Source organism: Candoia aspera, chromosome 1 (assembly GCF_035149785.1).
Source record: "Candoia aspera isolate rCanAsp1 chromosome 1, rCanAsp1.hap2, whole genome shotgun sequence".
NCBI classification, from domain to species: Eukaryota; Metazoa; Chordata; class Lepidosauria; order Squamata; family Boidae; genus Candoia; species Candoia aspera.
Window position 1 is genome coordinate 194169942 of NC_086153.1, and position 26014 is coordinate 194195955.

Consider the following 26014-nt stretch of genomic DNA (forward strand, 5'->3'; position numbering starts at 1 on the left):
TCATTTTTTATTATTTTATTTATGAAATGTGTAGACCACTTCAGTCTGAAAAGACACTAAGTGGTGTACATATGACAACCACAATATTCTAGCATGGAAACCATCACAACAGATAAATATTAAATGTTAGAGACGTTAAATCATTTAACATAACAACCAGTCAAATTCAATACTGATGACATAATCTGTCTGAGGTCCTTCCAAAACAGCCAGGTTTATCCAAGTTGTCAAAAGGCAATGAGAAGGAGCCACCCTTGGAATTCAAGGGGCATGGGCTGTCTGCTGGGGGTGGGGTCATAAAACTCAAGATGGTGGTCATGACTGTGCAATTAAAGCCCCACCCATTTTGGAGCATCAACATCACATGCACATACAACGGGATGTGGCTTCAATTCCATGGTCATAACTTCCACCTTTACTTTTTTATTCCCTCTGCAGCTGCCCCTAGAGGGGCCTCCTACAATAGGAATTTGGTGGGCCGAATCTATCTGGAAAGAAAATATCACAAATATCCAGACCCTTTACAACCAACAACAATTACAACAATAACAATAACTAATCATCTATGTAACAATTTATCAGAGACCTGAAACATTGTGGCTTGCCCTAAACCAGTGTTTTTCAAACTTGGCAACTTTAAGATGTGTGGACCTCAACTTGCAGAATTCCCCAGCCAGCATGTCCACACATCTTAAAGTTGCCAAGTTTGAAAAACACTGCCCTAAATCACTCAAAATTCTGAGCTGACCAAAGTTTAAGTTTGATTTCAGCTATATAACATTCCAGCTGCTTTGCTGTATTGAATTATTTTGGTAACTTCTATTTCACCCCAGTACAAGAACAAGAAAAATGATGACAAGGATAATAAGGAGCTCTAGACTAGAACTGATAAACAAGCAAATAGAATTGTCCTTGTCTGCTTTTTGTAGGCTGAGTCTGTGGCAGAGGTTGAAACTTGCTGTACCCACAGCCAAGGACACAAGAAATTGTCCGGCTACATCCACAAATTAAAGTTTATCGATATGACTAATTTAAAAGTATGATCATGCATATAATTACTGCTAAAAAATAAAATTGTCCCCAAACTATTGTACAACTATTAAGCAAAGGCTTTGTCCACAAATTTATAATTTCTAGAGCCTGTAGAGATAAGGAAAAAAATAAATGAAATATATCCTGTATCATGTGCCCTGGGTTCCCTGCGAGAAGGACGGGATCAAAGAAGATTCAGTATTTAAGATCCCAATTCATGTTAAGAACTTGATCCCATACTAAGCCCCTGAATGTTAACCATTTTAAATGGCACCTCAAGAAGCTGTTCATCAACACTGTGTTGTGATGGAAAAGAAATGACATTCCCACGATTGTCTTCAACTCTTTCCCTCCATTACAGATCTGACTGAATCCCTTGCTGGCTTGTCACAGTTGGCTAATGGCAATCTTTAACAATGCTGAGAATTTCTCATGAGGTTACAGCCCTTCTTGTGCGTGGCCACATCCTCCATGCCAGTCCCAGCAGAACATCAATTAAGTGCAAGTCACGTGTGAAATGTGAGCAGCCATAAATATTGCTGGATATATATAAATCAATACATAAATCAAGATAAAGTTGTTTTCAAGCCTCACTAGTCTCAGGATGAAAAGAGTTACTAAGAAAGGCTACACCAATCTAGCACGCAGTTGAAACTTTATGCCAACAATGTCTTAATTCTTGCCCATGGCCTTACCTCTCCCTTGGTAAAATGATATGGGTGCAGTGGAAGGTGGGCACTGTGTCGGGAAGAAGTGGCTTCTTCTGCCTGGCGTAGTTGCTTTGCTAATTTAGCAGCACTATCCTTTCTCTGGAGCAGTGAGGAGGGGTGGGACTGTGGGAGGGGAGGAGGACAAAAAGAGGGGAGTGGGACAAAGAAAACAGACCACTCCCCTAACATCTAGATTCCCCCCCCTCCAATATTCACAATGACTGAAATTCACATTTCCAGAAACATTTATTCACACTTCTAACAATGCAAGGATGAGAAAATGTCAGAGTGGTATCTAAAGCTATATTTCATGATAACCGAGTTCTTTAAATAGTTAGAGGGGAAAGGTTTTTTCCCCCCATTTTCTTTTAACCTTTCAGCTAAGAAAGGTTGGTAAGAAACATTGTAGGAAGAGAGCTGTGTTAGTCTATTTATTTATTTAAAACATTTGTGTAGCCGCCCACCTTAAAGCCAAACTCTGGGCAGCTTACAGTCCAAGAATTAAACAACATAGATAGCAATAAAAACACAAAAACTAGTAAACCAAAACAGAAAAAAAAAATGGTGCCACAGCCACACTTTCCTGATGCCACTCACTACATTCCCATCCCGCTTGGACCACACCCTATCCCGACACCTGGGGGAAGAGCCAGGTCTTACGTGCTCCCCTGAAGGCTGGAAGGGTGGGGACCTGTTGGATTTCAGTCTATGGCAGGGCTGTTCACCTTTTTGTGCCATGGACCCCTCTGAGAATCTGATGAAATCTATGAACCCCAATTATGTCCAGAGTCACTCTCTGAGTGGGATGGGCAGGGAATAAATTTGATAGGTAGGTAGGTAGGTAGGTAGGTAGGTAGATAGATGTTCTTATACAGTTATCAAAATATTTTAAATAATGGACTCGGTAGTCCAGGACTGTGTAGACTGAAAAGGAGACATTCCTCAAGTTTTCCAGCCTACTGGGAGATGACAGGAACCAAACTCAATGCTCTCTATGCCTCTCAGGGACAAGCCTTGCCCCACATCATAACACAATTCCCCAGCAGCAGTTTTTCATAGCTTGCAGGCGCTTCTTTCATTAGCAACTTACCACTGCATTGACCTTGATTGGGAAAAAAAAAGTGTTAGCAATCACACTGGCTTAAGAACAGTCCTCTGGAGCATGTGTTGGTGAACGTTATTAAGCAAACATCTTAAAGATGTCCAGGCTTATCTTATAGGTGTGTAGTTGTCCTGCTGAGAGGAAGGCCAGGGTAATGGAGTACAGCTGATTACCTGTTTATTTTTTGTTCTTTTCATGAGTTGTGTTGCCTGCTGCAGAGTCCCTCAGATTAATAAAAGTACCCTGATACACAGTATATAGAGCAACCTTCCATTACCACAAAATTACTTTTGAAAATGAATAAAGCAAGAAAGTGTGTTTGTGTGTGTGTGCATGCATGGACATGGATTTATTTGGTAGCAAATTCTTAGCTGCAGGCTGATCACATTATTAACTAACACAATTACCTACAGGACACTATTTCATTTGGCCCAGGTGTTTTTTCCCTCAGTTGGTTAGTAGATTTCTTAGAAGCTTTAGAGTTAAGTATGTGCTACTTGACATCATCCTAACTAAAATTCATGGTATGTGACAGGTTGCCTGCTATATTGGGCACTTCTAGACTTGTAGCAGTCTAAAATTGTAATATAAATCACGGTTGAAATCCACTTCGGTTGTGTAAGCAGAACTGAGATTGTCTATGTTTACCCTAGAAGTTAAGCAGAGAGCTTGATTTAAAAAATAACAAGCAAAGTTAATAACAGAAATGCAGTGGTATTTGTCACAGCAACATCATAATTAAAAATAGTCTTTACACACTCTGAGGCCCAAGTCCAATATCTGATCTAGTTGTGCTACCACAGAATGAGCTGCTTATATATACAACAACACTACACAATTAATTCAGCTTGGACATTCTTCAGCACTGAGTTATTTATTTGCTTTTGAACAGCCCATTTTTCAGTACAGAGAGTTTCAATATAGCTCACAATATAAATGCAAAGCAGTGCAAATGTAATTAATGCGAACAGTTCAAACATAACAACAACAGACAAAAAGAAAAATCACAATTCAGAAACATCTGAGGACTGAGGAAATGAAAAAGAAAACTTGTTGCACTGAAAGGACTAGAAACTTGGCAACAGATTAAAATCTTTGGAATGAAAATTCCAAAGCTAGGATCACCAAGCAGGTCTTGCTTTTAGCCACAATCTGTTTCAAACCAAAGCAAATTCTTAGCACATTTGTGATGAAGAGCCACATGGATCTCTGAAGCTGAGAGGTCTGTCCTGTGGGTTCATGGGAATATTTGAACTGATTTTGTAAATCACCATGAATACTGTTCTCTAACATGTCTTGCCACAGATAATGGGTGTTAGAATATTGCAGTATTCAAACACTCCTAATTTACGTTGCCATGCTGATTACGTTCCTGGAGTCACTAAATGGTAGTGATAAGAAAGGATCCTGCGACCTCTCACTAATAAGAGGGGATCAAGGATAAAATCCTTCTGAGGTAGAAACTGTTTGGTTTTATAGGTATTTTTTAACCACACAAATGTGTTTGCTCAAGAAGGCTAAAATATTTTTAAAAAATATGCCACTGAACCTGCAGATGCCTGGAGGCTCTCTAAGTTAACCATCCATCCCTAATGAAGTTGAAAACCTTTTTTAAAAAAATATAGGAATGCTTGAAGTCTGGTATGTTGTTACATGCAGAGTATATTTCAGCTGTTGAGGGGGCCTAAGGCATCACTCCACAGAGAAGGAAGGACATGATAATTAGTGTCTACCAATTATTCAGGCCTAAGCAGAAATTTATATCCATAGCACTGAAGATTTGATATGCCTATGTAAGACAGAGAAATTATCTATATATTCTCTGAAGTGTGTCTCCAGATTGAAAATAATTTTAAATCTTTTAAAGATTTTTACCTCAACGCTTTTGATTTAATCATACTAAACTGGAATACATTTTAGATACCTCCCGTGGAAGTGCAGCTAGCAAAGCCTAGCGTTTGTATTCTATACATGATAGTTCAGCATATAGTTCAGATAGTTTTTACTTTTGTAAAGCTTATAAAGCGTGCTTTCCCATTTCTATCCAATTTTGTTTAGGGAACAGCAATGTCCAAGCTAGATGGCTTAGTGGTAAATCTCCATCAGAATCAGGTTGGATTCTGGAGCCCTATGAATTCTGGATCCCTGTGGAGCACCTGATTGATGGCACCTGAAGCATCACTGAGAAGGAGCCTGAAATATTCCTTACCATGATTCTGTCTTAACTCTTCCCCAGTAGCTGATAAGGCTGTAAATGTGAAAGCAACTGCCTAGTTAACTGACCTCCTCTAGGTAAAGCTGGGGGATGTGTAAGAACCTGTTGCTGTCCTAAGGAGAACCAGCATGGTGTGATGCTTCACAAATTGTCGCAGGTTCAAGTCCCTGCTCAACCATCTAATGCTTTGAGTAACTTTATGCCAGTTTCTATCTCTAGGGCTGGGGTCCCAAACCCCATCCCTGTGGGCACTGGCTTCCTAATATCCTTATATTCTTTGGGTTCCGTGCCCTAAGTGGTTAGTTGCTTTATGACTGGATAAGCAACCCCAAAAGCCATGTTGTGAATGGGGAAGCCTCCCCTTGACAGCCACAGCACTTACAACATGCTTTTAAAATGCCAAATATGGCCACTGTCCAGAAAAAGATGGGACTATTTATTAACTTACTTCACAGGGCTGCTGTGGGGATAAAGGTGTTTCCAGGGACAACAATACCACTTTGAATTCCCAGAGAAAATAAGTGCAATAAATAAACTTATAAATAAGGAACCGCCACAGATCTGGTCTCTTGGACATCCTGCTGTAGCCCCCTGACACAACTCAGGTACTGTCATGAGTAATGATGGCGAGCAGGAAGGGGCTCCCATCCAGGGTGGAAAACGCATGCGTAGTACTGAGGAATTAAGCAGCCATTCAAAGAGACACAGATCAGGCCCGCCTTAGCTTTTGGGGTTTATATGTCTGGGTTTTTCCCACGCTTATTCAGTTTGTTAGGATTCTGTTTATGTAGCAGTAATAAACATGAGAGAACTACTCCTCATCTCAGTGTGATTCTCACTGTTAGGACAGGTACCCTCTTGGCCCTCAATTCTCCCTTTTCATCTCTTCTGGGCCACAAGAATGAAGGCACAACAGCCATTTGGTGGGAATCCTAGAGCCAGTTTACCGTATGAAGATCTGTTGGCTGCCAGGAAGCTCTAAGTGGAGTCTCTGACATCTCCAGCTGAAAGGTCTGAAAGATATCTGCCTAAGACTGGTGCCTTTCAGGCTGGATAACAGAAGAAAGACTTAAGTCAGAAGAAGGAAAAGGTCAGACAAGGTTCAGGTGTAAGTCACAGCACAGAGGTTCATCAGATGGAATATAAGTCTCCTAATTTCCGCTTATCAGTGAATTTCTCCTGAGAGCCAGAACTATTGTCTTGCTAGCACATTCTGGGATTTTGATGCTGAATGATACCAAGGATGCAATTCTGTAACATTCAGCAGGGAGCAAGTGCCGCTGAACTCAGTGGGACTGACTTCTGAATAGACATGCCTAGGATCATGATATAAATTTCCTTGAACCTCCCAAACAGAGGTCTGTGTCAGAGGTGAAGAACCTTTTATCTATTGAAAGCTACATTCCTTTGTGGGCATAATCTGTTGGAGATCATATTCCAAAATGAAGGGGGGAGGTAGGTGAAAGGAAGACAAGGGCAGGGCCAAAGTCAGAATGGGTATAGCCCCCCATTATCTTCCTTTCTCACTCCCCAACATCCTTTTCTCCCTTCCTCTTTCCCTTCCCATCCAGCATGCTACCAGAGAAGGCTGTTGCAAGATCTCCATTGACCCCTTCCATCCCAAGGGCTGTGCTAAGGGTTAGGGCACACCCTGTTATGTGTTCATATGTGAACCCACTTCAGTCATGTACAAAGAGGGGGGGATAGAGGGAGGGTTGAATTGTAAGAACCAAGAGATGCCCAGCTGAGAAGATGTTAAGCCCCCTTTCCCTTATGCTCCCTATCCTTCAACTGATTCTTTGTAATTTAAGAAAGAAAATATCAATGCATACAAAATTGCAAGATGTGAGATAGCCTCAGAGAAGTAAGGAGAAGGAAGTAATGTATAAATTGATCCTGGCTCCTCTTCAATGTAGAAAAGGAGATCCAATTGCCAGGAAGAATCATGTCCATTTTTTACACAATATATTCTGACAATTTAGATATTTCAGCCAGTGCTGCCCACCACCACTTTCTCTTTGCTTGCAAATTAGTCTTTCTTTCCTGGTGGCTTTGAAATCATCTGCCCCACTTGCTGTGACAACTCTGGCAGCCACAGAAGAGTTCCAAACCATTATTTGGGATTTAAAAGAATAGAGAGAATGCTCCTGAAAACCCCTGCAGACAGCCAGAGTAATTGGAGCGGCACTAAAGCAAAACAGCTTGGAGACAGATGCAGGGGGAATCGGTGGGTTTGCACATAGGAGGGTTCCCCTTCCTCAGTTACTCTGCTTTAAAATTAGACCATAAACTATTTTTCTCCGTGATTTGTGTGATCTTGGCCTTGAACAAAGAGAATCACCCCCATAATGTATCTGACCCCCAGACTAAGAACTCTGTTGTCATTTATGACCACTGGGTGTCAGCCTTTACCCATATTGAGACAGAGTAGGAGAATAGAGGAGGCTGGGAGATTAATTTTTTACTTAGCAGCCTACATTTAGCTGCATCAGCTTCCTAACCTCTTGCCTTTAAAAAAAAAATCCATTAACCTGCCCCGCGCAGTGTGATCTTATTTTAGGAACTTTTTTTTATTACATACAAGGGGAAAGTTTTGTGTTCTGGTATGATCTGGTAGCCCTGTCCAGGAAATGAGTAAAGCCGATGGTGAGCGTCAGACCTTGGGTTCAGCCAGTAGGGCAAAATGAGGATTGGTGGAATTAGAAGAGAATGCCCCCAAATCAGAATTATCAAGGGAAACTTCATGGCATCTCAGTTAGCCTAGGATAGCTATATGCAATATGCCTGAGTGGCTGAGCCAAAACAAAAAAACTTTTGCAGAGGGAATGAGGACTAACGGGCTGTGCCTTACCCATCATTTCCTGCAGCAGGGGCCCACCACACTCACATAATTTTGGTACAGTAGTGCAAATAGCCACTGTTACAGGAGTTGTGCCACAAGTCCAAGATTGCACAGGAGGACCCTTTGCTACTACAGTTTCTCCTTTCTGCAGGGATAGTCCTCAGAGTTCTGTTGTACTTTGTGGACTGGGCACTGAGACAGTGTAATGACACTCTGGTGGTGGAAGGAGTGACGCACCTGCAGCTTTCCCTCCCATTCCAGGCTGAAGCTTGCAAACGCTTGTTTCCTATATTGCCAGGCAAGAAACCAGGACAGTCAGCAGGCCATCAGGACCGTGGATAGCTCACTATGGGACTTGGACACACAGAAGTTCAGTGGAACAACATGAAACTTACAACGCTAGCCCCAGACTAGGCTGGTGCTAGCTAGGCTCCAGTCACACTGAGAAGTGTAGCTCATTCAGAGGCCGTGATTCTTTTCTTGAAACCAGTCCTTCCCAACCTCTGCACGTCCAAACCTCTCTGCTCAGGAGGGAGGCTGAGCCATAACGGCACAGAAGGAAGAATTAATGTATACCTGGTCCACGTCAATTTTATTAGTGTTCATTCATAAATTCATATTGTCCAATTTCCATGTCGGCTTGTGAATGAAACAACCTCAGTTGTTGCATTTATTTTTGCAAGCAGTCTGCCCTAGCATACACATCTGGCAAGCAATTTTTTCTGTAGAAGGATATTTGTACATAATTCTCCATCATGTGTCCATTTTATATCATAACATTGCAATAGTTACAGAGATGAGCAGCTTCCAAGATAACTGTGCTCCTGTACACATACTGGTTTGGGAAATGGTCAGATAAGGTTGGTTTATTTAAAATTATGGATCAATCAAAAATTGTCTTCATCTATACATGTTACTACTGCATGACATTCCATCCTAAAACATAGATTAAAAAACAAGCCTTAGAAAGGCTGGAGATGGGGATCCTGCTACTTGTTTGTAATTATTCTATTCAGTTTCCAGGGCAGAACAGCTTCTTTGCTTGTCATTTGTTAAGGATGAAGCTATGCTGGACTCTATCAGTTCAGTCTGCAACATTCTTTCTCTGTTAGGAGAAGACTTCTAGCTCAGTGCCTGTGTTTCTGTGTTAAGGAGAAGAGTTCTAACTCAATGTGTCCCAGCTGTGGGCTCCATGAGCATACCAGTGGTTGGTCCAGGGATGGGACACCGCAATTTCACTTTAAAGCATGACCCAACATCTCAAGGGATGTCCAAAACCATGAGATTTGGCATTCTCTTGCAAGATTTCAGGTGGGGACATCAACATCTCATAATAGTTGGCAGTCTCTAGTTTTTGACCATTTTAATTTTAAAAAGAATTTATTTAATGTTAAGGTCCTTCTAAATGCTATCTGGGCCATGTATGCTTGGCTGCCTGCCAGCCCTGCAGTGCCCATATAAGGCATTGCATTACCTCCCTTATATTTTTAAAGGCTTTCCATGACAATGTGGTACTCCATGTAAGGTTAGGAACTTCCTCCTTTTCCAAGATGTGCTGGTATTTTCTTATTATAGCCAGTCTTCAAGGTTGCAGTCTGAGGTGATACAGCGTAGGAGCAATTTAAGTACATGAAAGCTGTTTATCTAGGCTGCGTCTTTATCAGATTCTTGTTGAGAGCAGGACTGGGAAAACTTTTCGCAGCTGCAGCTGGAGATGACCCTTCTTTCAAAGAATTAAGGCAAAATAGGTGTTTTAAATTTAGCAGAGGCATGAGATCAGTTTTAATCATTATTTGGGAGGTGAGTAAAATCACACTTCCATGTGAGTTGCAATAACATGATTCTGTGCTCCACTAAAGAAATGATTTTTACTTGTGACTTTGCAATTTATCAGATACATAGCAATTTTCTAGTCAAAAATTATGTTTGCTGTAATAATGAAAAATTCATTTCCTGATGAATGCATCCGATAGGAATCAGTTCAGATAGGGTAGAAATTCATATCAGCCAGGTACTATTAAATTTACTTACCTGGTTAGGTTTTAAATTGCCTCTATAAGTTTTCTAATCTCTCTAGCATAATGATGAGCCTGTGGGCCTATTATTTCGTGGGTCTTGTAATCCTTTAATTAAACTTTCAACCTCTTCCCATTGAGCTATTCTTCTGTGTTATCTCAGGATATCATTAGATAACAACAAATGCCTTTTGTTTACAAGGAGAGTTTTCTGTTTGAATTAAGTATCACAAGAGGCTCATGAATTGTGCCACTTTACAGACTAGAAAATGAAACACAGGCTCACATATGTACATACACATATGTATTATAGGCTCCTATAATAGAGGGCAATCACTTCCTTTCTGCTTGAATCTGAAAGTAATTTTTATCAGCTAAATAATCAAAATATCCCTTAAAAATCTGTAAAATTAACTCCTTCCATTTCTTAATATACTCATATATGAAGCATAGGAAATAATCATTCTGGGACACTCTGCCACATCTTCACCACTGCCACCGTTTATTACTTATAAAGCACTTTATGGGCCCTAGGTCCTGAGCAAAAAATCTAACAATACTAAAAAGTAGAAGCTTTTAAAGTTTCCTATAAGCTTACAGTCTAAAAAGAGAAAAAAAAGAGGAGTTTGAAAGAATAATAGAAACCCCATAAGTCAGGAGAAACTAAAAGTTGATGAAAACAATAGTTAACTTTGAAATGGGGACAACCAAAATAAAATGAAATGAAATGTGGGAGAAACAAAAGAGAAAGAAAAAAAGTATTTATGAAGAGCATATCAGAGTCCAGTTGGTCATTTAAAAGGAGATAATGCCACCCATCAGGAGGATCATAACAGAAAATGTATGACTGCAAGAAACAGCACCAGAAGTTAGTGGTTGATCGGCAAAGATCAACAGAGGAGGAAGACCGAGCAAAAGCAGTGAAGACAGATAAGAAGGAGCAAGATCAGGAAGAGACCAAAAGGTTAAGAGGGAAAAAACATTTAACTTGCTATGAAATAGAGGAAATCAGAGCAGGAAAATCTGTACAATTGTATATTAAGTACACTGAGTAGACACTAGCTTTGCTGCTGCTGGGCCTTCTCCTGTTTTATTTGATTCTGCCATTTATTTTTTTATTATTACAAAGGACAACCTGTTCTGCCCTGCACCTCCAGGAATTACAGAATCATCAAAGACATACCATTAAAATATGTTCGGATATACAAACTAGGAAACAGAACCATAACTAGTACTGGAACTTTCATGAGATGTCAGATGTCAAAATGAATAGAACATCATTTAACTAGCTCCTAATTTGGGAAAAAGGAGTTCTATGTGTATTTTGACAAAATATGTATTTTGTCACATATTGCTGTACTTATGTAATGATTTACTATTAACCAACTATAATATACCTGTACAGTGATAGAAGGAGGCAGGGAAAGAGGATTGCTGGCACAGAATCACCTGCAATGAATGAACCCTGATAGGGATTGAAATATCCCCTTATTATACTTCCCTTGGCTGAAGATACACACAGATAGAAACTGTAGTCCTCCAGATGTTGTTGGACTTCACTTCCAGGCAGCATTGCCTGTTATAAGAACATTGTCTGTTATAATGGAGTACTGAAAGAAATAAGACAAAGCAAAATTAATATAATACAGAATAAACTGCAACAATGGTGATCTCTAAAAAAAAACCAGATGATGATGTAGCTTTAATTTCCACTTTTAATTTTTCCTAACACTTTGGTGATTGGGCTTCAGTGTAACTGTAGTTTTGCTAGCACTGTCTCCAATTCTGAAAATATTTTCTCTAAAATTTTGGGAAAGGTTACAGAGTTACATAGCACTTCTCTGCCCCCCTGCCTAGGAGTAAGAACTTATTGAAAAGGATGGAAATTATTTCTGATCAGGCATGCATAAGTTTTCATACATTCCATACAAACAAATCAAAATAAAACTCCTTAAAAAAAGGGTTATCTTAAAGATAATACTGATTAGATGAGTACTGGGTTATTTTGTGATTTGCAAATCAGATAGAGCATTATCTCGAATGGATGCTATCTGTTTTGGCCTGCATGTATTCTTAGCAAACTAAAGCCTTTGAGTTGAGCTTGCCTCTTTGTAACTGCCACGGTTTCCTTATTTAAGATTCCACCCAACATTTTTCACTTCAGTAATGCCTTCAAGATAGCTAAAGTAATAATATTCCATTAAAAGCTAATAAATAATAAAACTTATCTCCTGCTTATACAGTCACACAAAGACAATATTCAGAGGATGATCCCCTCACCTGCAAACAAACACATCTCCTGAGGTTCAGAAGATAATTACAATTGGAAGATCAATAAGAACAGAATTAGATAGTTTTCCCAAGATAAAGAATATCACACCCCATGACCTCTTTTCTCACCAACTGTACTACAGTCATCTCAGTCATGAATATTCTCTGCTGAGGGCTGACCCTGAACAGAAGAAAGAACTGGAAGAACTTCTAACTTCTAGTGAAGAACATTAACTTAATTTCATCAAGGAACAAAGATGTGATCAACTATGCATAGAGTACATAGCTGCATATTCTCGGTTCAGTGGCTATGATATAAAGCAATCACAGTAACTAGTTTATTATCTTTGAGTGGCACCCTTTTTAAACTTTAACAATAGTATAAAGTCACTTGCAAGTTGATCTTGATGCCTGGTGACTTCATGGACACCTTCAGGTAGTTCTGTTGACAACATACTGATTGAACTGGTTTGCCTTTTTCTGACTTCCCAGCCTAGTTTAGTCTAGACTTCCCAGTCTCCCATCCTCCAAGTGCTAACCAGGTCTCCTTAGGTTTCTGAGATGAAGATCAGTTAGTCTAACTAACTATATGTAGAAGTTTAGTCAGGTTGGGTCCAGATTATATGCTACATTCCATCACCTGAGAATAATCCCTACTATACCCAATAGGACTGATTTCTGAATAGGCACATATAGGATTCTGCTGTCAGCTGGTTATACTTACTTTTCATTGGAATCATGATTCATTTTTCACAGTTATTTCAAATGAAACTTAAATTTTGACTAATGTAGCCTGGATCTAGCCTATTCTATTCATTTCCATAGCATTAATAGCTTCAGTACATATGAATTGAAAATCCTAGTTGGATTCTTATTCCAGGGTTTGAAGCTGTATGTTGACAAAAACAAATCAAGCTTTCCACTGACAATAGTTATCAGTTTTAAGTTTTAAGGGATGCCATTTAATACTGAGGCATTTAAAAACAAACAAACAAAAACATCTTCAAAAAAGCTAATTAATTTGTGGCTATGTAAATGCAGTTTAATAGAAAAGAGATCTATCTCCTTCTTGACATTTCAGCTTTTATGGTAAGAATTTTCTATTCATCAGCAGGTTTCCCATCTTGACATGATAAGCATGAAAGAAAGAGGTTCTCTTCTCTTAAATGCCACATAGTGTAATCCATTAAGAAAAGGATGACCCCACCATTGTTTGATAAATAGAATGGTTACAGTTATCAGATTGTGTCTTAAAGAGAGCCCAGCCAGTAAATTCCGTAAAACTGACTGTTTCCCCAATAAACAAGAAAGGCTTCAGATAAATAAATGCCATTATCTCCTCTACCCTGTGGTAATCAGGATGGCTTCTGAAAGGTCAAAAAATGTTTACACCAAATTGCTGGTACAGAAACCAGAACTGACCATCTCAAATGGTGTCCCTCAGAAAAGGATGCATGACTGGAAGATTTCTTTCATCTATTGTAACAATCTCATGGCAAGGAGGGTGGTAATATTCTGGTAGGTAGGAATTAAGATACAAAACAATTAAATCTATTTTGTTTTATTAAATCAAATTTAGCTTTTATCCTAACCAGCCTCATTTCTTTGCTGTGGTCCCATTTGAGGCCAAGTGTAGCTGTCAGTCAAAAAAAGTTGCATATCTATCCTGTTTTGCTTCAAGATCCATCTCTACTTAGGATATCCCAGCCAGAAACAATGACTCACTAACAGTGTTGGTTCATTCAATAAAAACACAAATTGGGAATACAAAAAGAATCTGGCACTAGTGCAATCTCTTCATTCAGCATGGCGCTATTAGCAGAGTTAATCTCAGCCATGTTACTGAAAGATTGTTTATCGATATACCTTTCACTGCCATCTGTATTACCTGTGTGTCTCAGTGGCTTACCTGACCAAATAACCTTTTTATATGTGGGAATGAACAGATGAAAACCAGGTATCACATGCTAGAATGCACAGAAATAACAAGGAGACAAAATGTCCCATATGGGCAGAAAAACATGTGATACATGGAAATAAGGAAGCATCTCAATGTTTTGTGTCAGAATGTTGAACTCCATAGTTCCTACCAGCTACACATATCATTATGAATAACATTATACTTCTATTCCTTCTCTGAGTGGAAGAAAGAACCTAGGATCCCAGCCATAATCTTTAGCCCTCATTTTGTTTATATATTCAAGCTCTTTCTGGTAAGAACTGCATTCCCTTAAGGTCATCTATTGTAGACTGGGTGCCAGTGGTGAGCAGCAGCCCAATAAGTGGCAGCATAATAGAACCAGAAGTGGGTGGTGAAACCCATTCTACCTCTTTAAAAACTGCCTTTGCCTCTTCTTCCTGATGCCATCTTTTCTGTCTTCTCTTTCTGACATCCTCCTTTTTCTCTTCTCCACACAGCAGTGGAGGGGCAGAGATCTGCACTGATCATCTGCAGAAAGCTTTTTAAAATTTGCCTGAGGGCTGCATCACATTCAATCTCACATACACATTCATCCCTACTGAATTGTTGAGAACATTTTTACAGGTGCATTCGTAAAATGTCAGTCACGATAGGGTGGCCAAGGGCAAAACACTCATATACAAATGAGATTGCTCCTCCTCACCTCACTTTCTCCCAGGAGACTCTCTCTACCATTTCGTTTCAATTTACCTTTGTGGGGTTTTTTTTCCCTGGATAGATGGTCAGAAGGCAACTATGCATGGACATTTCTGAACAATTGCTTTGGAATACAGCATGTAGCCTTATGTTGGAAGCCATCCTTCCTGCGCTGGTGGAAATCTTTCCATACTTTCTCAGTCCACTTCTTCATGAAGTAATTCTCCTGCCACAGAGACCTATGGCATAAATATTGTCCTTCTGTTAGAGTTAATTATAAGCTGAGTTTTCTCCACGTTTGCTTCTTCAATATACTTGATAGCTAATTAGTATGAACATTAAGCACTATCAACTTTTGTACACACAATTTTCTAATACTAAGGCTTGCTTTACTCAAGTGGCGAAGCAAAAATTAGATAAGGATGTAATAACTTATGTTGATTATGTTCCATCAAGTCATTTTGCACTCCTAGCAACCACATAGATTTTCTCTGTGAAAATTAAATTAAATTGAATTAAAATTAAATTATCTACTGTATTTGACAATAATTTTTTTTTGCTGCCTCATATGCTCCTAACAATTCTTTAAAGGGCATCGTAATTTTTTGACACTTCGACAACAGTGGTTTCAAGTTACCATGCTGTAGTGAGGGCCATAATAGAATGGTTTTATCATAAATTTAAATGAACTATCTGGATAAGATTCCCAGACATCCTGTCAATGGCTGGTTATTTAACTGGTGTCTTCCTCAATGTACTTGGCCAGAAAGTAATGAGACCTAGCATATTTACTAAGCACAGCCTTAGTTTTTGTATCAGGGTTCAGTCTCTCATTTGAATAGTTAGCCGGTCTATCTTGGAGTGAAGAACCATGCTGAGATGATTGGTTTGATCTGTAGTGTTTATTGTTCCACTCCACTAGACAGAAAATCCTGCTGAACTGAAAGGCAGTAGGAAAACCCTCACAGATAAAACCCAGAAATCTAAGGCTGGTCTGCTCTGAGTTTCTTCGATGGGAGATTCTAAACTACGCATGCGTTTCTCCCCCTGGATAGGGGCCCCCTCCTGTTCACCAGCAGTACTCATGATATAACCTGAATGAAGCATAACCCCACATGTGTGTATATGCTTTTTTGGGAAGGGGTAGGTGCTTTTGAGTCAGTGTTGAGTCCTGATCTCTGCCTAGTTTCTGCAGTTTTCTTGGCAAAATTTTTGGAAGTGGTTTGCCCTTGCCTTCTTCCTAGGGCTGAGAGAGAGGGGCTGGCCCAAAGTCACCTGTTTTCCTTCATGTCTAAGGTGGGATTAGAACTCACAGTCTCTCAGTTTCTTGCCTGGTGCCTTAACCACTACACCAAACTGGCTCTCATATGTAACACAGTGCCGTACTATTGTGTGCATTTTCTGAATTATCCCATTATTAGTTACAATTCAAATGACATGAAGTTTTGTCATCTATTTATTCATTAAGGGTAGAATCAGAAGGTACAGTGGACAATTCAACATTGTAATATCCAAATCCCTTCTCTCTCCTTTCATGGACAAATGCATAATTACAGGTAGTCCTTGGTTAACAACTATCCCTTCAGCAACCATTTGAAGTTACAGCGGCACTGAATGAATGGTATTTTACGCCTTGTCCTGAAGTTATGGCCATTGCAGCACTCCTGCAGTCACGTGGTCAAAATGTGGGTGCTTGGAAGCCTGCCTGCCTGCACTTACAACTTCAGGGATGCTTCAACTAACCCCACCTGCCTATCTCCCTCCCCCCCCCAACTTTGCCCTTTTGGCCACCCTGTGCTCTGCTGGCCCGGCCACCCTCAGCTGTCCATTACCATCTTCTTCCTCCCGCTACTGGCAAGGTGACTGCTGGCCGTGCATGGCCTTCTCCAAGTTGTGCAAGGCTTTGGAAGGCCCCGCGCAACTTGGAAAGGCCATGCGTGGTCTCAGGAAAAAGACATTGTAAAGAGCCATGCCAGGTGCTCCTTGTCAACAGTGGCAGGAAGAAGACAGTGAAGGTCAACTGGGGGTGGCAGAGCCGGTGCAGGATGGCAGTGGTGGCTGAGGTTAGGGCTTCTCACTGGGACAGCTGGGGCTTCATGCTGCAGGGCTGGGCAGCTAGGCTTTGTGTTGGGGCGCTTGGGCGGCTGGCCGTGGCATGGGGCTTGAGACAGCACTCCTTGATGGCGGTGGCAGCGCCGGGTCTGCATGAGAAGCCCAGGGCAGTGACAGCGGCTGGCTGAGACTGCTGAAGCCCTAGTGCCATTAGTGCTACCACCAAGGAGTGCCGCTGTGCAGGCCAGCCAAAAGGGCAGAGATGCGGGGGGGGGGGGAGATTGGTGGTGGGTGAAGTTCAGGAAGAGGCAGTCTTACCAAGGTTCAGGCTGGGAGAGACTGGGCCAGGAATGCCTTGGATCAGGGCAGGTCCTCCCCTAAGGATCTGGTGGGATTTGCTTAACAACGGCAAGTCCCTCCTTGGGGGGGAAATGGGCAGTGATAAAGTTTGATAAATAAATAAATAAAAATGGGGGCTGCCAAGATTGCCATCACTAAGCAATGCAGTCATGTGATATCACACTTTACAACCGCATTGCTTAGCAATGGTCCCAATTACTACCATTAACCAAGGACTACCTGTTTTGCAAACTCAGAATGAAAAGAAATCATTTTTGTGCTATGTTCATATTCTTAAACTTTTGGGGGGGTACTGTAATCATAAATAATAGGCTAACAGGATGCCTTAGCTTAGCCTCATGACTTTAGGACTAATAAACCAGATACTCAGCTGTACCTAGCAACTAACAAAGGATTATGAGGAGCCAGAGCATTTTTAGCAGTGTCTCTTGTATTGTTTCTGATCCCTTGAGACACAGATGAACTTTTGCTGGAAGAAAAGTAAACCATGCAGGACTAAAAGTGAAATAATATATGTACGATCCCTACTATTGGCTTCACCTCATGTCTTTGGTCTTTTGCCTGATGCAAAAATATAAGCAAAATTCTTTTTAACACCACCAGGACTTATTGGTACGTTTTCATTTCTCTGCTCTTGAATATCTCAATCTTAAAAGCCGTTTTTCAAGTGGAAGTGCTTTATTGTTGCTCAAGCACCAGCAACTGAACAGAAGCAGAGAATGTGGTCCAGCAGATGAGTAGCTTAAATAAATGCTATATTACATCAACAACACGTTTATTATAGCCCTAAGGCCAGAGACAATAAAATTACATAATAGCAACAATCTTCCATTTATATATATGTAAAACAACAGAAATAACGATTAGTATAATACGATCTAAAATTAAGAATGAAAATACTAATAATAAATTAAATAAATAAATCCTCTATTTGATGGCAGTGAGATCAGATGGTAGATAATGGCAGTATAAAATAGGAGTAAAATTCAATTCTCTTCATTAAAACAACCCAAATCATGCAAAAGAACATGAAGGCTCTCGTTCTCCAGAGTTCTTCTTCAGATCTTGTTCAAAAAGTAGAACACGGGAAAGTCTCAGAATAAAATGGTCTACTCTGAGAACAGTTGATCAAAGGACAATGATGGGTCAGGTAATCTCACTAAACTTTCTACATCAGTTGAATCAGGCCCTAGACCAAAATGAAACTTCTCTAGGCCAGCCAGAAGAGTCAGTAGCGTTTGATGCTTTGGTCAAAATGACAAAAGCAACACCATACTTTGTAGCACAAGCTCTCCCTTTTGGTATGTGTATGTGACATCCCAATGCACATATAACACTAGCAAGGCTTGCATTGCAACAGCACAATGCTGCTCCAGTTATTTGACTCCCTTGACCACTCCCAAGGATGCTTCTGAGCTCAGGAACCTCTTCCTAGAACCCTGATTTAAATTCACTGGCACCAGTTACTCAGCCCATATAAATGCTTCCAGCACTTCTTGGTTGCTAAACTGAACACCTTTTCGATGAGCTTACAGCCAGGTCAGGCTTGATGAATACCAGCTGTAGTTATAAGGGCTAATACAGGTGGATAGCTTTACAATCAGATCAGTCTCAATAGGCATCAACTGTGGCAAAAGGGGGGAATAGCTGTAATACTTAGTATACAGCTGTCTGAAAATGTCTTATTGTAGAAAGGAATGTTAAAAGAGTGGGGTGAATATGTTTGTATCTGGGATCTAAAGAGGCTTTTGTTGTAATACTAGCAGATAACTGTCTGCATCTTAAGCTTCAGTGCTGTAAGTAGAGTTCTCTGGACTGGAAGGCCCTTGCAGGTGGGCTCCCCATCTCAGCATTAGTGATCAGTTAAGGAGCAAGTGGCTAGATTTGGGGGAGTAGGTCTGTTCTGGTGCTTGCCCTTAGTCACTCTTTCCCAACCATGGCAACTTGCAGATGGGTGGAATTCCCACGCTGGCTGGGGAATTCTGGGAGTTGAAGTCCACACATCTTCAAGGTGCCAAGTTTGAAAAACACTGGTCTAGATAGCATGCACTCTGCCCCTATCTGTTGTACTGCCTTAGACAAGGGCCTGATTCTTCTAGGGGTGTGTGCCAAGCTTGCAGCAGATTGTATTCAGTGTTTTTTTTTGTTTTTAGACTAAAGGTCTGGCTGGGGTGCTTCTGTGCCTGTGGGCCCAAGACAGCCACCACCTCCACCTTGATGTCTGTATGCCACTGCTGCTTTTTGTTCTATCACCTTTGATCTCTGGATCCTTAGTTAGGGCTTTGACTGGTTTTGTTTTTGCTTTCTGGACTGACTGAGGTGTTACTTTCCCATGTGTCTCTCTGGCTATAATCCTTTTTTTCTTCTTCAACTTAGATCTCAGTCTATAAAACTGACTTTGTTATTCACAATCTCTGCCTAGGAGTAGACTCTAATTTAGGGAAGCTGTTGTTATTCTCCATACACACTATGAGAGCAGTCTTCTTCAACCTGAACACAACAGATTCCATTACCTTTATCTAACTCAGATGAAGGGATTCTCTTTTTGTTAAATACTTCAGACTGTAAATATGACCGTAATGACCCAACACAGGAAGGCCTGGGTTATGGGGCATTGGCCCTACTGCTTCTGCAAATGGGGTCTCGCAATCCAGCACTCAACCTTCCCACAGCTTCTAAGGGAAAGCTTACTTGGTGGTGTTGTCACCATCCACTTTATTCCAGCAAAAATCAGGAAAATGAAAGCGGCAAACAGTCTAGCTGGGCAGCCAATATGGACTCCCTGTCAGAACAAGAATGCGGATTTAGAAAGAGATGCAAGTCCTTATGCATGTGCGTCTGCCTGTGTGCACCCATGTAAATAAATGTATGTATGTATGTATGTATGTATGTATGTAAAGGAACTAAAGATGAATTGAAAAGCAAAGGGAAAAAGGGAAATAAACCCTGCAGATGTCAATTGTTATTTTCTTTTATCTCAGTGACTGGTTTCCCTAACCAGGAATACTCAGACACACACACATACAGAACACAGATGAAGTACAGAAGGTATACAAAGCTCATATGATTTCCATTCAATAAAGTCCAAAAATGCTAATCCACATCTAGCTTCTACTAGTTCCAAGATTGCTATATATTTCCTGGGTCTCCAATCTCATACTCCTGAATGCTCTTTACCTGGTTCTAAGCCAGCTCTGGACAAGATCCTCCCTTTCCTGTGAGATGAAAAGCTCCCTGTTCCTTTTTTTTTGCGGGGGGGGGGGGAGCTTACCTGAGAGGAGAATCTTCCCACTCCTGCTTAGTTCTTTAGTGTTTGATTTTCCTAGGCTTTGTCTGTGCTCATGATTTAGACCGAAAGGGTAGATATGACTGGCAGGTCAAAGTTAGGTTTTCTTTTCACTCTTTTGGGTTTGAACCAAAGGAGGGATGAGATTTAAGGTGAAAATTCTCCCCATTCACTATATTTCTTGTTTAAAATGAAACCCAGGGAGAAAAGATGTTTTGCTCCCTGTGCTAAACTAGGGGAGTCTGCAGTTTATAACCTCAACTAACCTTCAGTTCACACATGCTCTGGTGAAAGATGAAGATGGGATGCTCCATTAGGGCCCGGTCATCTGGGGATCCCTGCCAATGCCCCTTGGTCAGGTCCAGTGTGTAGATGAACCAGGCTGCTCCCAAATGCTTAATCACTTTATCTGTTCTGCACATTGGGCAGTCCACCAACCCTGTGTGACCTACTCAATAGTATTACTTTTGCATAAGAACCATTTTTATGTGTATATTCAAGGCTAATCATACCCATCACGATCAATTTAACGATTATCATAAAATGATCATGTATAACAGAGGTCAGGGGACTGACTGCAAATCAGATATGCTCTTATCAGTAGAGTTCTACAGGGTTAGTGCTGCAGGGGGAATGTGTTTTGGACAGGCTAATATTGCATATACAGAGCACCCTTTGAGGATCAGTCAGGATTTGCCCTCCCAAAAGACATATAAACACCCATTGCGATGGTGCCTCCAATTGGGGACCCTAATTGGAGGCATCATCTCAATGAGTATTTGAATGTCTTTTACAGTATCTGTGAAGTTTGTAACAGGGAAAATAAGTATTATCCTAATAGAGCACAATACCTTGACACAGGTTTTGCTATATGGTCATTCTAACCATGTAACAAATCCTATGCTGTATTAATTATGCTTGTATCTTATTAAGTAGATCAACCGTCAGCAAACATATATACAATTTACACCTGTTTCCCAAACTTTTTAAAATTAATTTTTAAAGTTGCTTTTTAATTATTACACCTATTTCCCAAACTTGGATTTTTGGTTATGGCCACAGCTGATGGAGAGTTAGTAGAAAAACCTGCTTAAAATATTTCCTATATTTTTGCCAAGATTCAAAAGTATGCTACTGGTTTTGCTTCAGAGTTAGAGAATAAACTATGACATTCTAAATTAAGGACTAATTCATAGTCAATAGCTAGAAATTATAGCAATTGTAGACCTAGCACATCTGGAGGGTTGAAGGTTTACTGGAATTATAGTTTACAACATTTAGACATTGCAACTATTCTTTGAGGCAAATTAGACATTTCTGATGTACCCCACTGGAAGGAGAGATAGAAACAGAGATAGATAAAATAGGTAGCTAACATATTAGTTATTTATTGGCTGAGTTTGTATTGTAAAGCAAGGTACAGCAGGCTGGTTCACACATAATGCTAAATATTTTTAAACCAGAAACACTAGGTTCATGTATCGTATTTAGCCAAAAACATATACACCATACTACATCTAAGTGCAATGTTACATTTTACAATGCATGTTCCATTGCCAAGCTGCTGAGCTATTAATGATGGGATATGTAACCCAACCTTTTACCCTGTCAAAATAGCTTTCTATATTTTAAGTCTTTGTAATAAAAAGCATTAAATGCTACCGTCTCTCATTTTCTGAGACCAAGTTGTCAACAAAATTCTAGAGGTTACTAATAATTATTTTACCATTTTAGTTTTAACTCTTTGACATGCTTTGCCCCTCTTTAATCATTGAACCTTTCTCAGTTTTGACATACATTAACCTAAAGAGTTTGCCACATTTTGAGAAAAACTGAACTCTGGTCCAAATTCACATTTTTAACCTGAGTGGTTGGGTCATGTATTTGATTTACCAGCAACTTGTGCAATGGACTGTTTTGAGCAGGAAGCCACTAACAACTTTTCTGGATTTTTAAGTGAATAGACAAACATTCCCTAATCTAAGCAAACAAATGGGGTTGTGGCATATCTTCTTAAATTACCAGGAGTATCGTTTCCTTTCCTAACCTGGATAATTACATTGACTGAGGTCAGAGTCTTAGCAAAGGTATTAACTTATCAAACAAACCAATACATTTACTGAACATTTTAATTTCACAATGCTGTTGAACATGAACAGGTATTCAGGCTGAAGTGCTGGGAAAAGAACCAAAGTTGTTTTAAAGCATTCAACTTTTCTAGGATAAAATCTAAAGATTACAATCCTAAGTAAACATATAGCCAAAACTTAAGTTTTTTTAATATTATCTGGACTATACGTACATTTTAATAGAAAGACTGAAGTTACACAGGGCATTATGTCCTACTGTGCTTTTTTGGTTATTGAAGCAATATGTGAACCCAGTTACTGTGGCTTATTCAGCTAACCATAATTAGGCAAATTGTGGCTTAGTACTGTACATATACCTGAAACCAGTCATGTCATGTGTTTTCTTAAAGTGGTATACTGAATGAGCATAAAACTCTGACCACTTCTGAGAAATGCTTTTATCGGAAAAGGGAGATGTTACACTAAGCGATTTCTGAGGATGGGATCCTCACAATTCCTTTAAGAAGTTATCTTGCTGGCCATACAAATCTTTTATATAAATATGTTTATTTAAAGGAGAATGCAACAAAACAGAGTTTTGGAAGTGAAAAGCCAAAAAGTGTTAATATTGCACCATTATCTGATTTCCATAATACATTGCCTTTCAATGTATCTTTGGTTGAATTCACCCAAAATATTTTCTTATGTATTTGTAAAAGATACTGCCTTCAAATGTCATAGGAAAATTGAGTTCAAAATAGGTGATATGCCCCTATATTGCATATTTGGAAACCAGGATTCCACAGTAGCTCTAGCTTCCTTCCAAGAAAGATTGGCAACAATTCTGTACAGCTCAAGCTAAGCTGCCAACAGGTCATTGATGTTCTTTTATACTGCATCTTCAGAGCTTCTGGTTCTCTTGGTTGAGTGCAAACCCTCCAGCTTTCTTTGGGACCCACATGCTCCAGTGAAACGGGCAGCTAGAGCTACATGTCTGGGCCTCAGTTGGCCATACTTGCTCGCTCATTCACCGGCCTCCTCGTAAGCAGCCAGTGACTGTGCCTCTCTTTTCTATTGGGGCGCTGGAGATCAGCAGCCTTCCCTAGATTCCTACTCCCTCCCCTTTTGCTTGGAATTAAAAAGGGGAGACATCCCCCCCCCTTCCCTTCCTCTCCAAGAGCAGCTGGTTTCGTTTGGCCAGCTTGCTGCCTGGGCCTTGCTGTGAAACCACGACAAGAATTCCACTGAACCACAAAGCAAACAACAATAGGAAAAGCCCTTCCGTGCAGAAAGGAATGTTTCAAGCCCTGTTCGCCCACAGCGCATGGAGACAGGCAGGCCAGGAGCCTGGAAAAGCCCCTCCCTCCCCCTCCTCCAATCTCAGCAGTCTCTGGATCTTGTGATGGAGAGATCTTATCCCTTCTTTGTGATTCAAAGGTGCCAGGAAGCTCATTGAATATTCTGATCTGCCCCCAGAGTTTCTTGTGGCTTGACCCCGGTGCTGTGTCGTACCATACCCCAAGCCGCCCTGAACCTGCATAAATCACAACCCTACCAAACCTGCACACACTTGTGCTTTTTCTTCTTTTTCCTCCTCCCTGCCTTAATGGAAACATCTTGGAGATTAGAGTCCTTGAGCAATCCAGTATGGGGTGGGGGTGGGAGCGGGGGGGGGAATAAAAACAGACGGGTAGGAAAAAGAAAAGGTTCATCTCTTAGTACATAAATCAACAGTTCTGCCTTACTTTTAAATAGATATAATTTTGCCTCCTTTTGCAATGCAGAAGAGGTGGTGGTTTCAATAATGTCCATATTTCTCAGGTTTATACCTGTTGAGATGGGCAGCTAGTACCTAACTGTAAAATCATGCATTTCTTTGCCAAAGGAAGCAGAAATGTAATTCAGGAGCTTGTAGTTGTAGTATTTTTTTAAACCTCTAGCAGCTTGCAAACTGTCTTACAAGATGGGTCCCTGGAAAAGCCACATATCTAAGCTGCACAATAAAATGTTATGCATTTGGATTTGACTTTTCACCCATTAAAATGTGGTCTTTGGTTTTTGCATTCACAGCCTGCCTTTCCTCAAAAGAGCTCAGGGCTGCATGTACAGATGTTTCCCCTTATCTCCAAAAGAAGCCAGTGTGGTAGACTGGGCATGGAGGGCATGCCTGGTATTTTAAATTAAAGGTATTTTATATTAAAATACATAATTATAGAAAGAAAATAAACATTATAGGAACAATAGTTAAATAAATGCTGCAATTCGAGATGTATATATTTATCGTATGGGTGGTTTAGATACTTGGGTATTACATGTGTGGATTCATTATCACAGAGCAATGGAGATAACAGTTTTGTATCTTATGACATCTCAAAATAATGAGGCCAATCCCACCCAGAAAAAGCTGTGCATCTAACACAGGAGACCTTCCCACAATGCTAGTTGTGACCCAAGGGCAACGGGGTACAAGCAGCCAAATAATTTGGCTGTTCAGAACTTCCCTGAAGCTATAGCTGTATTTCTTTCTTGCACCTCTGCTTGGGAACAGCATCTTCCTGTGCATTGTTCCCATCCTCTGCTTCTTAACAGGAGACACTGGCTGACCTCCGTAACCCTTTCCTACAAAACTAAGTGAGAGAGAAGGGGAGAAGCAGAAGGCTAGGGTGGGGTATAGGTCAATGCTGTACAGATGTTCTGCTCCCAACCATCAAGTATGGGGTATGATGATCAAATGCAGAGAAACCAGGGTGCATCCTCTTCTGTTCCTGGTGGGAGCACAGGCTCACCATGATCCTCACCAAAGCCTATGGAAGCAAAGGACAAATTTTAATTCTGTTCTCTGTAATGAAGTAGCTTTTCCTGTCAAGTCTGAACTTCCCTTCATTCAATTTTGTTTGATGCCCTGAGCTCTCTAATTTGAGAGTGGGAGAAAAGTTATGTTGAATGCTCTTCGGCATAGAGTTTTCACATAACTTGAGTAAGGATAGTCACTGCAATTGTTTTTAATTTCTATAGCAATCGACTTCGATTTAGCACTAGTATCTGGAAATACCAGAGATTCTGTTATATTGTATTTAGAATGGCCACCACCATGGGAATCAACAGTGGGGGCATTTAAAACACTATGCTCCCCTCTTGGGTTATATTTCCATTCTCTCATGAAGCAACACCTAGCGTTTTAAACTGTCCAATTTTACTCATGAAAAATGGTCTGTGGTGCTATATTTGCCTGGACAACCTTTTACACCACTAATCATTACTACAAAATTCCTCTAGAGAAAAGAAGGAACAATACTGATGAGAGATTACATTTTGAATCCAATCAGTCAATGGAAACATGATTTCAAAATAGGTGTCACTTCAATCAGGAGTGGCAGACTTGGTACCTAGAATAAGAGAAATGCATGGAGTTGAAGAAATGTGAAACCAGGAGTTTGGAATTC